The sequence below is a fragment of the Entelurus aequoreus genome, linkage group LG25 (genome assembly GCF_033978785.1).
Source record: "Entelurus aequoreus isolate RoL-2023_Sb linkage group LG25, RoL_Eaeq_v1.1, whole genome shotgun sequence".
Taxonomy (NCBI): Eukaryota; Metazoa; Chordata; class Actinopteri; order Syngnathiformes; family Syngnathidae; genus Entelurus; species Entelurus aequoreus.
In genome coordinates, this window is record NC_084755.1 from 7,675,399 (window position 1) to 7,691,828 (window position 16,430).

A 16,430-nucleotide genomic window follows, 5' to 3' on the forward strand; every position below is an offset into this window, starting at 1 on the left:
TAACTTAATTTTTATCTGCAATTTAGAGGGAAAATATACATTAACTTGATTATAAAAAAAAACCAAAACATGTTAGTTGAACTTGTGCAAATCTTAAAAGAAGAAATACATCCATCCATTTGTTTTTACTGCTTGTCCCTCTCAATTGTAATACTATTTTTAGAAAATAAAAAACATAAGGATAATAACATTAATATAACAACAATAATATTAATAATAATAAATAAATAAATTATAATATGTTTGTGTGAGTGAATATAAATTATTTCACCCTGGGAGTGAAAGTTTTTTGCTGTAACTGTCCTCATTTTTGGAGATATTTAATATCCTAGCATAATACAAATAGTGATAGGTATTAATTTTATTCATAAGCACACATTTAAGCAAAGTCACTGTACCAACAATGAAACTATTGCAATAACAGTATCAACAAAAAAGATCAATAGTAAACATGATTGTAAAATGTATTGCAGCTTACGTAATGAGCGGCCATCTTGCAGCACACCTGTAGTGCCACTATATGCAAAGTGACCCTCCCACCATGCAGCGTGCTATAAAAGCTGCACACATTCCATCCCATCACAACAACTTGAGTACCAACCATGTTCCGTGTAGTTGTGCTGCTGTTGCTGGCTGCAGGTTCCTGTGAGTGTCACTGAGGCACACATGACCATAGATCCGTTACATCCCATATCTAATAACTTTTCCTCCGCAGGTGTCGAGTGTGAAGAGTTGACCCAGCCACCGTCTGTCACTCTGCAGTCTGGTCAGAGGCTGAGCATCGACTGTCGGGTGTCTTATTCTGTGGCTAGCTACTACACAAACTGGGTCAGGCATCCTGCTGGGAAAGGACTGGAGTGGATTGGGATGAAGTCTACTGGCTATTCTTACTACAAGGACTCACTGAAGAACCAGTTCAGTATTAATGTGAACCCCTCCAGCAAGACAGTGACTCTAAATGGACAGAATATGCAGCCTGGAGACACGGCTGTGTATTACTGTGCCATACACCCACAACAACACAAAGCATCAGCAGACTAGAACAAAAACAACAACACTGTGCAGCGTGACAAACATGTTCTAGTCACTCGTCAAATGGAATCCAAAGAACTGTATTCACTTCTATATGACATTTTTACGACGTGCCTAAATTTGTTAGCAACTTCTACCTGAGCTATGGTAGGCCTGAAGTTAATATGTCTGCTTAGGCTGCTGCCCCCACGACCCGACTTTGGATAAGCAGACATAGATGAATGGATGGATACAATTGCATGTACAAATTTTACATTTTCACACTGTTGAGTTTGTCAGGAAATGGCTCGATAAACTTCTGCTTGCTTACAGGAAGTTGCTCTTTGTGTTGCCCAGTATTTGTTTGTTGTGCTGCAGATTTTGTGTTTACAATGTTATTTCAATGTAATTTCAGAAAGCTGAGGACCGGGGGCCCTGACTTGTCCCTTCACTTTTAGTCTTATTTTGTATATTCCGGAGAACCACTGTCCTCTGCAGTAGACATTTGATTTTTGTCTATTTATTTTGTGAGATTTACAGGAGCGCTCCGCTGTTTTTAAGGACATTCTCAGAAAAAGGCTAGTCAAAGATAATTTCTATGACAGCAAATTAGTGTAGGAAAGAATTTTCAAAAATGTGAGTTACTCACAAGTTTTTTTTAACTACACTCGTGGTCCACCAGTTGAATCATCCAAATGATGAAAAAGAGAGGACCTATAGAGGTGCCTTAAGGAACGACTCAGTTATGTAAATCACAAGTTTGGACACCTGTGTTGTATGTTTGCTAGCAAGGTTAAAATGTCAATGCAAGGATCTGTCAATGTGTTTACAGTGGTCCAAGTTCCTCTATACAACAAGAGCACTCTACTGTTTTTAGGAATTTGCTGGACAATTTTTATTTTTCTCCCAAATTTTGAACTGAACTCGGGGGCCGGTATGGTGTTATTGAAGTTGATTGTAAAGTTGAATAGAACTCAATTACAGTATATTAAAAAAATACACATCACACTTCTGTCAAACATGTTTTATCATCTGTGGTGTTTCACAGTTTGTCTTTCAAAAGAGTGCTTTAAAAGCCCTACACCCTCGGACGCTAGAAGTTGCAGGTCAAACCACTGTTCATTTAACCTGAAGAGATTTGGTTACACTTAAATGTTTACATTAATGCTGGGTTTGAATTACAAACCCTGTTTCTATATGAGTTGGGAAATTGTGTTAAATGTAAATATAAACAAATACAATGATTTGCAAATCATTTTCAACCCATATTCAGTTGAATATGCTACAAAGACAACATATTTGATGTTCAAACTGATAAACATTTTTTTTTTGTTGCAAATAATCATTAACTTTAGAATTTGATGCCAGCAACACGTGACAAAGAAGTTGGGAAAGGTGGCAATAAATACTAATAAAGTTGAGGAATGCTCATCAAACACTTATTTGGAACATCCCACAGGTGAACAGGCAAATTGTGAACAGGTGGGTGCCATGATTGGGTATAAAAGTAGATTCCATGAAATGCTCAGTCATTCACAAACAAGGATGGGGCGAGGGTCACCACTTTGTCAACAAATGCGTGAGCAAATTGTTGAACAGTTTAAGAAAAACCTTTCTCAACCAGCTATTGCAAGGAATTTAGGGATTTCACCATCTACGGTCCGTAATATCATCAAAGGGTTCAGAGAATCTGGAGGAATCACTGCACGTAAGCAGCTAAGCCCGTGACCTTCGATCCCTCAGGCTGTACTGCATCAACAAGCAACATCAGTGTGTAAATGATATCACCACATGGGCTCAGGAACACTTCAGAAACCCACTGTCAGTAACTACAGTTGGTCGCTACATCTGTAAGGGCAAGTTAAAACTCTCCTATGCAAGGCGAAAACCGTTTATCAACAACACCCAGAAACGCCGTCGGCTTCGCTGGGCCTGAGCTCATCTAAGATGGACTGATACAAAGTGGAAAAGTGTTCTGTGGTCTGACGAGTCCACATTTCAAATTGTTTTTGGAAACTGTGGACGTCGTGTCCTCCGGACCAAAGAGGAAAAGAACCATCCGGATTGTTATAGGCGCAAAGATGAAAAGCCAGCATGTGTGATGGTATGGGGGTGTATTAGTGCCCAAGACATGGCTAACTTACACATCTGTGAAGGCGCCATTAATGCTGAAAGGTACATACAGGTTTTGGAGCAACATATGTTGCCATCCAAGCAATTTTACCATGGATGCCCCTGCTTATTTCAGCAAGACAATGCCAAGCCACGTGTTACATCAACGTGGCTTCATAGTAAAAGAGTGCGGGTACTAGACTGGCCTGCCTGTAGTCCAGACCTGTCTCCCATTGAAAATGTGTGGCGCATTATGAAGCCTAAAATACCACAACTGAGAACAACTTAAGCTGTACATCAAGCAAGAATGGGAAAGAATTCCACCTGAGAAGCTTAAAAAATGTGTCTCCTCAGTTCCCAAACGTTTACTGAGTGTTGTTAAAAGGAAAGGCCATGTAACACAGTGGTGAACATGCCCTTTCCCAACTACTTTGGCACGTGTTGCAGCCATGAAATTCTAAGTTAATTATTATTTGCAAAAAAAAATAAAGTTTATGAGTTTGAACATCAAATATCTTGTCTTTGTAGTGCATTCAACTGAATATGGGTTGAAAAGGATTTGCAAATCATTGTATTCTGTTTATATTTACATCTAACACAATTTCCCAACTCATATGGAAACGGGGTTTGTATTTCTATATTAGACAACAGCAAAAGTCGTTGGTAAATCTACTGCGAATTCAACTTACAGATATTTTGGTTGCACTTTTGATATTACTGTAAATGAGAGCAGAAAAGGTTTACTCTTGTTAATTCAACAGAAAGTGATGGTGGCACCTAAATAAGAAGTGAATGCATTGGCCATTAATTGTAGTTTACTTGCTTGTCTGTATCCATAATTCATTTATATGTAATTCCCTTACAAGAAATAACAAGAATATAGGAAACTTTATTTATTTCACAGTCACACTGCTTGAATTTTTGGTTAAAAACTTTGGCTTAAAGTTACCCTTAATCGTACCGGCAATTATTATTTGAATAGAATCGTTGTAAAACGAATCATTACTCCCCTGATAAAATTTCTTTTTGTAATTGAGTTTATTATTAACACATCTTTGGACGTTGACAATAAAGTGAACCACATGAAAATTTGTCGAAATTGGGCAAGTTTTGATTTATTTTCTTTCTTTTTCAAATACACAATACATTGAACAAAGAACAAGAAACCAATGTGTACAAGAGGAAAAATGTGTGTGTAAAGTGACAAAAAGAAAAGAAAAAGATATGAAACATAATAATGTATTTTCATTATACTGTGTACATGCATAGACACTTTTATAGACACTTAATGTCAGGCTGTTCTCCACCAGTGCTGACGTGTCTAGGGTGTTCCGTCGTCCTTTGCGTCGCAATTTGTACATTATAAAGTTTTGTTTTATGACGTGTTTATTGTTAGTTATTGTGTATTATTCCCCGCACAGTTAATAAGTAGTTAGTGGGAGTGTAAGTTTAGACAGCATGTTGTGTAGTCAAGTACTCTTAACTGTTAATGACAATTGAGACTGCAAAGGTCTTAAATACAGAATTTTCACATTATTGTCGCGTGTGATCTTTATTATTAGGTAGTGGTTGCTGGGACATGAATCAGCGAATAGGCTGCAATGCAAGTTTTTCATGTGGGCAAGATATTCATTCTGTAATTATATTGATTATATCGATTTTTGTTATCACAGCTGAGGATACATCTTCTGAACACTCTCACCCATCTCTCAAGTCTTAGGAAGTAGTAATGCTTAAGTCCGGGTCAGTAAAGTCAAAGTCCAAGTCGAGTTGCAAGTCTTAGATATTTTCAAGTTGAGTCAGAAGTCATCAAAATTGTGACTCAAGTCCACATCTCTGATCACATTAGAGCAAAACCATTCAAGCACCCCTGCCGTGTTGCCTGTGCTATTATTTTGTGACAAATGTACGCACTTTTATCAAACTCCAAAGTTTGACCCCAAAAGGCAAACTGACTTGAAATTTCTCATGCAGTTCAATGTGGTCTACAGTGGAAAAAACAACAACTGCAATTGTATGGTGTGAAGCCAAATCGCCACACAATGTGTTACAAATCTCCACGAGATGGACAAGGACATGTCTGTAAAATCTGACCAAGATTGGTTGAAAAAACATGGCAACCATTAAGCATAACGTCTTTGATGGGGCACTGGTGCGACTTAGCAACTTATTGCCCATAAGTCAGTGACTATTGATTATACAACTTTGAGGATATCTGTGTTAGATGTATGGGCAACACAAATATCATTCACAGTCACCTGATGGGGTGTTTTAATTATTTAATGTCAATGTATATATTATACAGTGACATTAGTTTCACTAACCTTAACAGATACAATTGTTGAGAGACACAATGTTTAACCCAGGGATTCTCAAACTGTGGTACGTGTACCACTTGTGGTACGCCAAAGAATCACTTAATTAAAGTACAGTGTTATATTTTGCTATATTCAAAAACAGTGTTACTGTTCAAACTGTGTGTAATGTTAAGTCAGGCCAGAATGATTGAACATACTTGTTAAATAAAACCCCTGGCTTGTTTTTAATGAATACTTAGCCCTACCACGCTAATTTATTTTAATGTTGATCATTATGGTGGTACTTTGAGAGCCAAATTTTTTCTGAGGTGGTACTTGGTGAAAAAAGTATGAGAACCACTTGTTTAACCAATAAAACAACCTGTACAGGCAATGTTTTAGTCAAGTGTTTACATTTCCAACTGCCATACAAGAGTAAAGACAATTTAACCAATGCAAAAAAAAGTTCTACATGAAACTGAAATAAAGTAAAACAACTTACTGCTTTGACTGTTCACTCTGGACTTCTCCTTGATGACAGTTTGACATTTAAGACTTTGGTCAATGTTTTAGACATTCTTCGACTCTGTAGGTCCTGTAAGGTTGAAAATATACAGTATGCATCATATTTGTATTAAATATTATTACAATTGCTATATATATATATATATATATATATATATATATATATATATATATATATATATATATATATATATATATATATATATATATATATAATAAATTAAACCCTTACAGGCTTAGATGTTTCTACTATTTGCTGTTCCAAAGTGTCGAAAAAAAAAAATTTGTACACATATACCCTGTCAAAAATAATATTTAGTATTTTCCAAGTCTTTGTTAAATATAAATATTTCCTACCTTTGTTTCTGTGTCCCAAAAAAATCCTCTGCTACATGCTGGACTGGGGAGGTTTTTGTATGGGCATGTGTCACTGTGGTTATACTATATGGGATGGGGTGGCACAGTGTTACACACCATAACAAAAACCTTTCATTATTCAAGCGGTGTGCACGCCCTCTGATGCACATTGTTAGCTCTAAAAGGTTGATACGTATTTTCCCCAACTAAATCATAGTCAACTAAATGACTGTATAGACTTTTAGCTCAATTAAAAACAAGTTTATTTTATACAAAACATTAACACTGTAAACATTAGACTTGTTAGTTGTTTAGTTTGTATCACATGGCTGGAAATAAGATGTGTTAAAGTCAAGATATGCATTTTGTGGATTATAAATTCTTAATATCACTAATCGGCAAAGACAAACATTTGAATTTATTCTAAAACATGATGGTAACTATAAATTTACAATAATGGGTATGCATTTGGGGTCTAACGAAACGCCATAATCCCGGTTTAGTAAATACCTTGGTTTTAATGTCACGGTTTGGTTCATCTTGGGGGCAGTAAGGGAACAAAAACGTAAAAAAATTCAACTGCTTAAGTCTTGTGTAGAATGCTTTAATGTTGTTGTTTTTTTAATCATAACTATTATTAATCTATATGCAAATTTACTGGTACAATCTGGTTACTTTCTGTTGTAACATCATTGACTAATTACATTTTTCATCACAATTATAAAAACAATACACAGAATGGCTGTCTGACAAAAGCTAACAATTAAATATTTAAATTAATGTATTATTTAATTTTAGTAAATAACATATTTTTGAGCAATATACTTGTATAGAGTTATACTTGTATAGAGCTTTTCTGCCTTCAAGGTGCTCAAAGCGCTTTGACACTATTTCCACATTCACCCATTCACACACCTTCACACACACATTCACACACTGATGGCAAGAGCTGCCATACAAGGCGCTAACCACGACCCATCAGGAGCAAGGGTGAAGTGTCTTGCTCCAGGACACAACGGACGTGACTAGGTTGGAAGAAGCAGGGGATCGAACCAAGAGCCCTCCGGTTGCTGGCACCGCCACTCTCCCAACCACGCCAAGCCGTCCCCTAATATTTTCGAGTAAAATAAATTTGGAGGTGCAAAATAACCAAACATAAGTGAAAACAACTATTGGCTTTGATTTAAAGTCCTAAAGTCCTGTACACAACAACAAAACAACTGAAAAAAATATTTTGTAATAAAAAATATTGATCTCATCACTGTAGTATTGACTGTATACTGATACTACAGTAGACTTGGTATCATTACAGTCAATATTCGTATCAATTGGCCGCCGGCCCTTGTGTACATTCAAGAGATCTACCTTAGCATTGCTTCTTGTATGAAGTCCTAAACTCCTGTAAACAATAACAAAAGAATGACAGAATTTATTTTTTTATAATAGTAAAAAATATCGATCTAATCATTGTAGTATCAACCATATACCAATACTATACTTGGCATTGTTTCTGTCGAATATTGGTATCAGTCTGCCTACCCCTGTTTACATTCAAAAGCTCCAGTTTAGTGATTAGCATGGCTTATTGTGTCCTCCTCTGGTGTTTAGTGCAGCATGTTTAGCTGTTCCTCATCCTCTAATCCTCCAGTGATAACGTCACTTTAAACATGCTGCACTTTAGTGCAGCATGTTTAAACAAGTTGAAAAACTTATTCGGGTCTTACCATTTAGTGGTCAATTGTACGGAATATGTACTGAACTGTGCAATCTATTAATAAAAGTTTCAATCAATCAATCAAAAACTCTAGTCCTCCAGTGATAACGTCACTTTAAAGAAAGTTGCATATTTTCTTGCCATGGAGGCTAGGATTAGTTAGCCACCATCTATCTCACTTGCAAAGACATTGTCACGGCGCGGTCTCGAACCCACAATTCTCCTGCAGCAAGATCCACCAACACTCAGGCTGGCAGTATGCCAGGACACGCCCCTGCACATACCGGGCGCTTCACGCCCCCGCAACGCCGCAGCTGCAGACTATCGGCTATCTGCGCACCTGGCAATAATCAGGGAGACAGCATAAAGATCAGTGGACCCTTGGAATCAACGTCGTTAACTCATCGAAGTAAGCATTTACGTCTCTGGCTTCCCTCTTGTTGTCCTCGCATTCGTTCTCCTCGTCCTCCTTGTTCCCTCGTCTCATGTTCCTTGTTTCTCCCGCAGTACCCGTCTTGTCCCGTGTGCTCGAACTCTGTGCCTCGACCTCCCTCCGGACTTTGGACTGCCTTCCTTGATCCTTGAACCTTGCCCGGACACGGACCTTGTCGCTTCTCTCCTGCCCTCGACTACCTGCCTGCTTACGGACACCCTTTTTGCCTCGCTCTCTTGGCCTGCCGAAAGATTCATCCATCACGCACGTACAACATCGTCTGGTATTATTCACATGGTTAAAATCACACACAGTCCTGCAACAAACACAGAGTAGCATACACCTCCCACTCACTCATCAAAGGTTACAATAAACCCGGTAACCTGAGTTTCTTCGTGGTGCCGCCCCCCTCCACCCCTCACGTACATAACAGACATTGCGTTGAAGAAACGGTCATTCGCTTGTCGTTGTCAAATATGCGTGATATGACTAGAATGTGTCATTATCACAATAACACAATAGTATTAAAAACTCTATCGTCGACTAAATTTACATAATTTATATCATATATCTAAATATGTATCCAAAACTGCAAGCACTAATTTTTAAAAGATAAAATAAAAATGATATAATGTACCATAGTTACAACATGTCTTTGTTTTAGTCAAATGAAACAAAGCAGTAACTGTTTAAAAAAAAGTCTGAATTACTATCATTTCTTTTGATCTGCTTGTCTCTACCTGTTGAAATATTTCACAGACACGTTAACGAAACTGCAGAACTAAATAAGTCTGAACAGCTCGGCAAAATTTCTGCAAACCTCCTGCCCCGTGTTTAAGACCGACTTGTTGTGTTTTAGGCCTTTTTAAAAAAATGAATGCTAATGATGCTAACAATATAAACAGCCAACATGCTAACAACAGATGTGGTACATTGTAATATAATGGAAGCATCGTTTGATTCAATCGATGCTTGCTAAATTGCAAAATGACCATGTGATATGCAAAATGCTAATTGGCTAAGGCTAGCATCTATAGAATGTACCAGAAGTGCAGTACCTGGACAAGTGGAAGGAGAGAGCTGATTGGAGGAGACACAAGGATCACGGCAAGACACAGGTGTACTAATGATGGAACAAGGTGTAGAGCATGTAACAATGAGCACATGGACAACAAAGACAGCAGGAAACAAGGTAAAGAAGGGTTATATATAGTGTGAATTGAGTGAGCAAATAAATTAGCAATATGCTAATAAATATCTCATAAAAGAAATGTCGAATTTCTTATAAAGCTTTTTGAATGTACAACTAATATCAAAACACTGAAAAAATGTTTCCAACATTCTGAACATGTGGTTATCAACATCCTGTCTGGTTGATATTAATACAAGACAGGAAGCGACCGTTTCTTCAACAGGTGTTTTGTAATATAGCCAACAAACTGAAATATTGTAAGCCAAGAACACAACGGATAAAAAGAAACACATTGTCACCAGGACACAGGCAGATGCCTGGGGCCCCCAGATTTCCACAGGCCCCCAAAAGTCTCAAAAAAACGATGATTAAAGTTTCCTTCTATTTAAAACAAGTATTTACTTATTTCTGTCTTAATTTATGCATTTAAAAATACTTAATCAAAGATGCCTGTTGTGACCGATCCCCTCTCCCTTCTCACGCAATGGAGTATTACACGTTATTTACTGCACATGTGCAGACTTGTTTCAGGAAGACATTCCGAAACAAACTTGTTGGTGCGGTTAGGAAAAGTTTACCCAAGTGGAGCAGAGAACAGAAAAAGGTGGGAAGAAAAAAGTTTTAATTGATGATTTAATGACACTGAATGTACTTTAGAATTCAGGCGTCCCCAATCGCGGGTCGGAGGAACGGTACCGGTCCGTGACACATTTGCTACCTGGCCGCACAGAAACATTAAATCATTTATAAAGGACTGCATTTTCTCCGACTTAACTTTCGCCTGTCCCACGAGACACACCAATAAGATTGTTTATAGATGTACAATAAAACTCCTCATAGGAAGTTGCCATTTGTTATATTTGTTATAACTTTGTGACATGATACAATGCACATTAATGAACATATAAAATATAAATGTGACAGATTGTAGCCAAAGGCTGATTTCCATCTGCAGATGTCATTGCAAAGAAACTAGCCCCCCAGCGTTATAGTGAGTTGTATTTTTCTTGCACTTATTTTTGCTGTATTTATCTGCCACAAATGGAAAGCCAGACCCTTAAAATAATGCCTACATTAAATCAGTCCGTGGTGCAAAAAAGGTTGGGGACCATACTTACGGGGACGGCGTGGCGAAGTTGGTAGAGTGGCTGTGCCAGCGATCGGAGTGTTGCTGGTTACTGGGGTTCAATTCCCACCTTCAACCTTCCTAGTCACGTCCGTTGTGTCCTTGGGCAAGACACTTCACCCTTTGCCTCTGATGGCTGCTGGTTAGCGCCTTGCATGGCAGCTCCCGCCATCAGTGTGTGAATGTGTGTGTGAATGGGTAAATGTGGAAATAGTGTCAAAGCGCTTTGAGTACCTTGAAGGTAGAAAAGCGCTATACAAGTATAACCCATTTATCATTTACTTGCCAACTTTGAGACCTCCGAATTCGGGAGATTTGTGGTGGGCGGGGCCGGGGTTAAGGGCGGAGGAGTATATTTATTGCTAGAATTCACTGAAATTCAAGTATTTCTCATATATATATATATATATATATATATATATATATATATATATATATATATATATATATATATATATATATATAAAATAAATACTTGACTTTTATTATTATATATATATATATATATATATATATATATATATATATATATATATATATATATGTATATATATATATATATATATATATATATATATATATATATATATATATACACTACCGTTCAAAAGTTTGGGGTCACCCAAACAATTTTGTGAAATAGCCTTCAATTCTAAGAACAAGAATAGACTGTTGAGTTTCAGATGAAAGTTTTCTTTTTCTGGCCATTTTGAGCGTTTAATTGACCCCACAAATGTGATGCTCCAGAAACTCAATCTGCTCAAAGGAAGGTCAGTTTTGTAGCTTCTGTAACAAGCTAAACTGTTTTCAGATGTGTGAACATGATTGCACAAGGGTTTTCTAATCATCAATTAGCCTTCTGAGCCAATGAGCAAACACATTGTACCATTAGAACACTGGAGTGATAGTTGCTGGAAATGGGCCTCTATACACCTATGTAGATATTGCACCAAAAACCAGACATTTGCAGCTAGAATAGTCATTTACCACATTAGCAATGTATAGAGTGTATTTCTTTAAAGTTAAGACTAGTTAAAAGTTATCTTCATTGAAAAGTACAGTGCTTTTCCTTCAAAAATAAGGACATTTCAATGTGACCCCAAACTTTTGAACGGTAGTGCATATGTATTTTATTATATATATATATATATATATATATATATATATATATATATATATATATATATATATATATATATATATATATATATATATATATATATATTATATATATATATATATATATATATATATATATATATATGTATGTATATATATATATATATATATATATATGTATATATATATATATATATATATATATATATATATATATATATATATATATATATATATATATATATATATATATATATATATATATATATATATATATATATATATATATATATATATAAATAAAATACTTGAATTTCAGTGTTGTCACGTGGGGGTCGCATCTTTATGCGGGATCGTTCCTCCAATGCAACACGGACAACTCCGGACGAAAACGTGAAGGTAGGAGATGATTTATTAATTATAAATCATACAGTATACAGCAAGACAGAAAACAAACAAAAGAAAAGCGTGCCGAACGCACGGGAAGCTAAGGCTAACACTTAGCACAGGAGTCTGGAACATGAAATACAAAAACGTGACTGTTACTTACCGCAAACAAGGAGGACAGGACGAGTGAACAGAAAGGCAGGCTTAAATAGTGTCAGTGATGGCAAACAGGTGCACGTCAGGAACACAAGCGGCAGGTGAAAATAATAAGTAACCATGGTGACGAAACAAACTCACAGGTGCACAAGCAATAACAAAAGAAGTCCAAAACTAACAGAAAACACAAAAACATGATCCGGACCACGGATCATGACAAGTGTTCATTTATTTACACATATACACACACTATAAAAATGGGACCCATTACCTCCCTGCTTGGCACTCAGCATCAAGGGTTGGAATTGGGGGTTAAATCACCAAAAATGATTCCCGGGCACGGCCACCGCTGCTGCTCACTGCACCCCTCACCTCCCAGGGGGTGATCAAGGGTGATGGGTAAAATGCAGAGAATAGTTTCGCCACACCTAGTGTGTGTGTGACAATCATGGGTACTTTAACTTTAACATGACACTCCTCTACTCATTGTTGTATTTGAAAGTGCAATGCTTTGCAGCCAGTGGCACAGCCTCTGAAGGAGCATAGGTATGGGCAGCATCTGTGAAATTTAATTTTCAGGAAAGGAGTGAGTTTAGGGTTAAATTTGTCCATCCCCGTTCTATTCTGTCACTCGTCGTCGCCATGACTGTCTCTTCTTCGTTCTTCTGCTTCGTCTCCTTCTTGTTGTGTGTGCAGTTGTGCACTCTCCAAAAGCCGTAGATGTTATAACGTGACTGGGCCAGCACGCTGTTTATATGAAGGAAAAGCGGACGTGACAACAGGCTGTCCTCACTCAGGTCCGCATGGACCTGGAGGAGGCGTGCCTTAAATCTTGCTGGAAATCAGAAGAAATTCGGGATAATGGTTGTCCCGGGAGATTTTTGGGAGAGGCGCTAAACTTCGGGAGTATTCCGGAAAATTCCGGAGGGCTGGCAAGTATGTTGGGGATCCCTGTGCAGATGCTCTACAACAGCACGAGTCAGAGGGCGTTGCTGCCTGTCAGGATGCAGAGGTGAAGTGGAGAGTGACGCTTTCATCACAAACATGTGAGTATTGGTGCGCTCAAAATGGTAACCTATTGTAATTCAGGGTATGGAATAATATAGTGCTAGGTCAGCTGAAAGGCACGCTACATCAGTGTTGTTCTCAGTGCTGCCTTCAATACCGTTGATCAGAACATTCTTTTATATCACATCAAATCCTGTATTGATATGTCATGTTTATCATGTTTAGCTACTACCTCACTAAAAGAATTACCTAGTAAAGAATAATGGGAAATAATCAATAAAATGGTGCACGTAACACAGTGAATGGTGGGGAGAAAAAAGGCCACCTGAAGAGAGTGCATGGGTCCATCCATCCATCCATCTTCTTCCGCATATCCGATGTCGGGTTGCGTTGACAGCAGCTGAAGCAGGGAAGCCCAGACTTTCCTTTACCCAGTCACTTTGTCCAGCTCTCCCCGGGTGATCCCGAGGTGTTCCCAGGGCAGCCGGGAGACACAGTCTCCCAAACATGTCCTGGGTTTCCCCCGTGGCCTCCTACTGGTCGGACATGCCCTAAACACCTCCCCAGGGAGTCGACCGGGGGGCATCCTGACCAAATTCCTCAACCACCTCATCTGGCTCCTCTCGATGTGGAGGAGCAGCGGCGTTACTTTGAGGTCATCCCGAATTACAGAGCTTCTCACCTTATCTCTAAGAAAGATCCCCGGCACCCGATGGAGGAAACTCATTTTGGCCGCTTGTACCCAGGATTGTGTCCTTTCAGTCATAACCCAAAGCTCATGACTATAGGTGAGGATGGGAACGTAGATTGACCAGTAAATTGAGAGTTTCGTCTTCTGGCTCAGCTCCTTCTTGACCACGATGGACCGATGTCCGCATCACTGCAGACGCCACACCGATCCGCCTGTCGATCTCACGATCCACTCTTCCCTCACTCGTGAACAAGACTCCCAGGTACTTGAACTTCTCCACTTGGGGCAAGATCTCCTCCCCAACCTGGAGATGACACGCCACCCTTTTCCACACGAGAACCATGGACTCGGATTTGGAGGTGTTGATTCTCATCCCAGTCGCTTCACACTTGGCTGCGAACCGATCTAGTGAGAGCTGAACATCCTGGCCAGATGAAGCCATCAGGACTACATCATCTGCAAAAAGCAGAGACCTAATCCTACAATCACCAAACCGGATCTCCTCAACGCCCTGACTGCGCCTAGAAATTCGGTCCATAAAAGTTATTATGCGGACCAAGCTCTGACACCGATCATACAGGAAGTGAACTACCACAATCAGACGGTCCAATACCCCATACTCTCTGAGCACTCCCCACAGGACTTCCAGAGGGACACGGTTGAAGGCACATGTAGACAGGTTCGACAAACTCCTATTCACCCTCAAGAACCCTGCCGAGAGTAAAGAGATGGTCCACAGTTCCACGACCAGGACGAAAACCATACTGCTGCTCTTGATCCCAGGTTCGACTATCTGGCGTAGCCTCCTCTCCAGTACAACCAGATACAACTTACCGGGAAGGCTGAGGAGTGTATCCCACGATAGTTAGAACACACCCTCCGGTTCCCCTTCTTAACGAGAGGAACCACCTGGCAATCCAGGTGTCCATACAATGCTGCAGAGTCTGGTCAACCAAGACAGCCCCACAGCATCCAGAGCCTTAACGAACTCCGGGCGGATCTCATCCACCCCTGGGGCCCTGCCACCGAGGAGTTTAACTACCTCGGCAACCTCAGCCTCAGAAATAGGAGAGCCCACCACAGATTCCCCAGGCACCGCTTCTTCATAGGAAGACGTGTAGGTGGGATTGAGGAGGTCGTCAAAGTATTCCCTCCACCGATCCACAACGTCCTGAGTCAAGGTCAACAGCACATCATCCCCACCATATACGGTGTTGACAGTGCACTGCTTCCCTCTCCTGAGGCGGCAGATGATGGTCCAGAATCACTTTGAAGCCGTCCAGAAGTCGTTTTCCATGGCTTCGCCAAACTCTTCCCATGTCAGAGTTTTGGCTTGTCGGTACCTATCCGCTGCCTCTGGGGTCCCATGAGCCATGAGCACTTTCCAGTACTCCCTCGAGGGAATCCAAAAAGGGTGGGTACTCTGAACTTCTGTTTGGTCCATCAGCACAAACAACAGTCAGGAGCCATGCCCCGACCAGGATTAAAATCCTACGTACGGGCTTTGAGCCGAGGGGCAACAAGAATTACCACCCTGGCCCGTCTACGCTCACTGCTTGCAACACCAGATTGCATGGGTAATTTAGCAAACTTAATTCCAAAGCCTTGCACCAGCTCGTTACGTTTTAAGGAGGTTTTATGTGAAAGAGGCAACACACCACGAAGAAAAATAGACCTTGAGACTGCAGTATCACATAAAATAGTAAGTGGGACTTTTACGTTGCTATCAGACAGTGAGGCAGCACCCTACATAATAAAAGGGGAATAAACAGCTGGATCCGCACACTCACTTTTAAAGTAATGTGGCACTGAAGGGGCCTTTACCGGAACTACTGGTTTTGATTTGGTTCACTTCAACAAGGGACAGCTGTTTATCAAATGACTAGGTTTCTTGCAGTATGTGCACATGAGCCTTACTTTAACTGTGCCATCAGTAGGCTAAATGAACCTCTTCAACATGTGCCATAGTTAGATGGTGCCACATGTTGCCTACTTATGTGATGGTGCGTGATTGGACCGTGCTGCAATGGAGAAAAGGCTTTATTGAAGTTTCCTTTGCGGGTCAGAACATACTCATCAGCTAAAATAGCAGCAGATATAGTATTAAATCTTTGTACCAAAATGGTTATTCTTTTTGCATCTTAACTTCAAGAAAACGGACATGTTGATTATTGTCCTGCTAGAAACAAGCACTTGTTTGCGGTTACCACTTTGAATTTCGATAATAAAACACTTGTCCAAAGCGACTCTGCAAAAAATCTTGGCATTATTTTTGACCCAACTTTCTCGTTTCTGCTGCATA

General features: G+C 39.4%; 1 pseudogene; it reads left to right on the forward strand.

Annotated features, from left to right (window-relative positions):
* Nucleotides 1–602: 602 nt before the first annotated feature.
* The window catches only part of LOC133642379 (uncharacterized), a 33,211-nt pseudogene continuing 17,383 nt past the window's right edge, over nucleotides 603–16,430 (forward strand).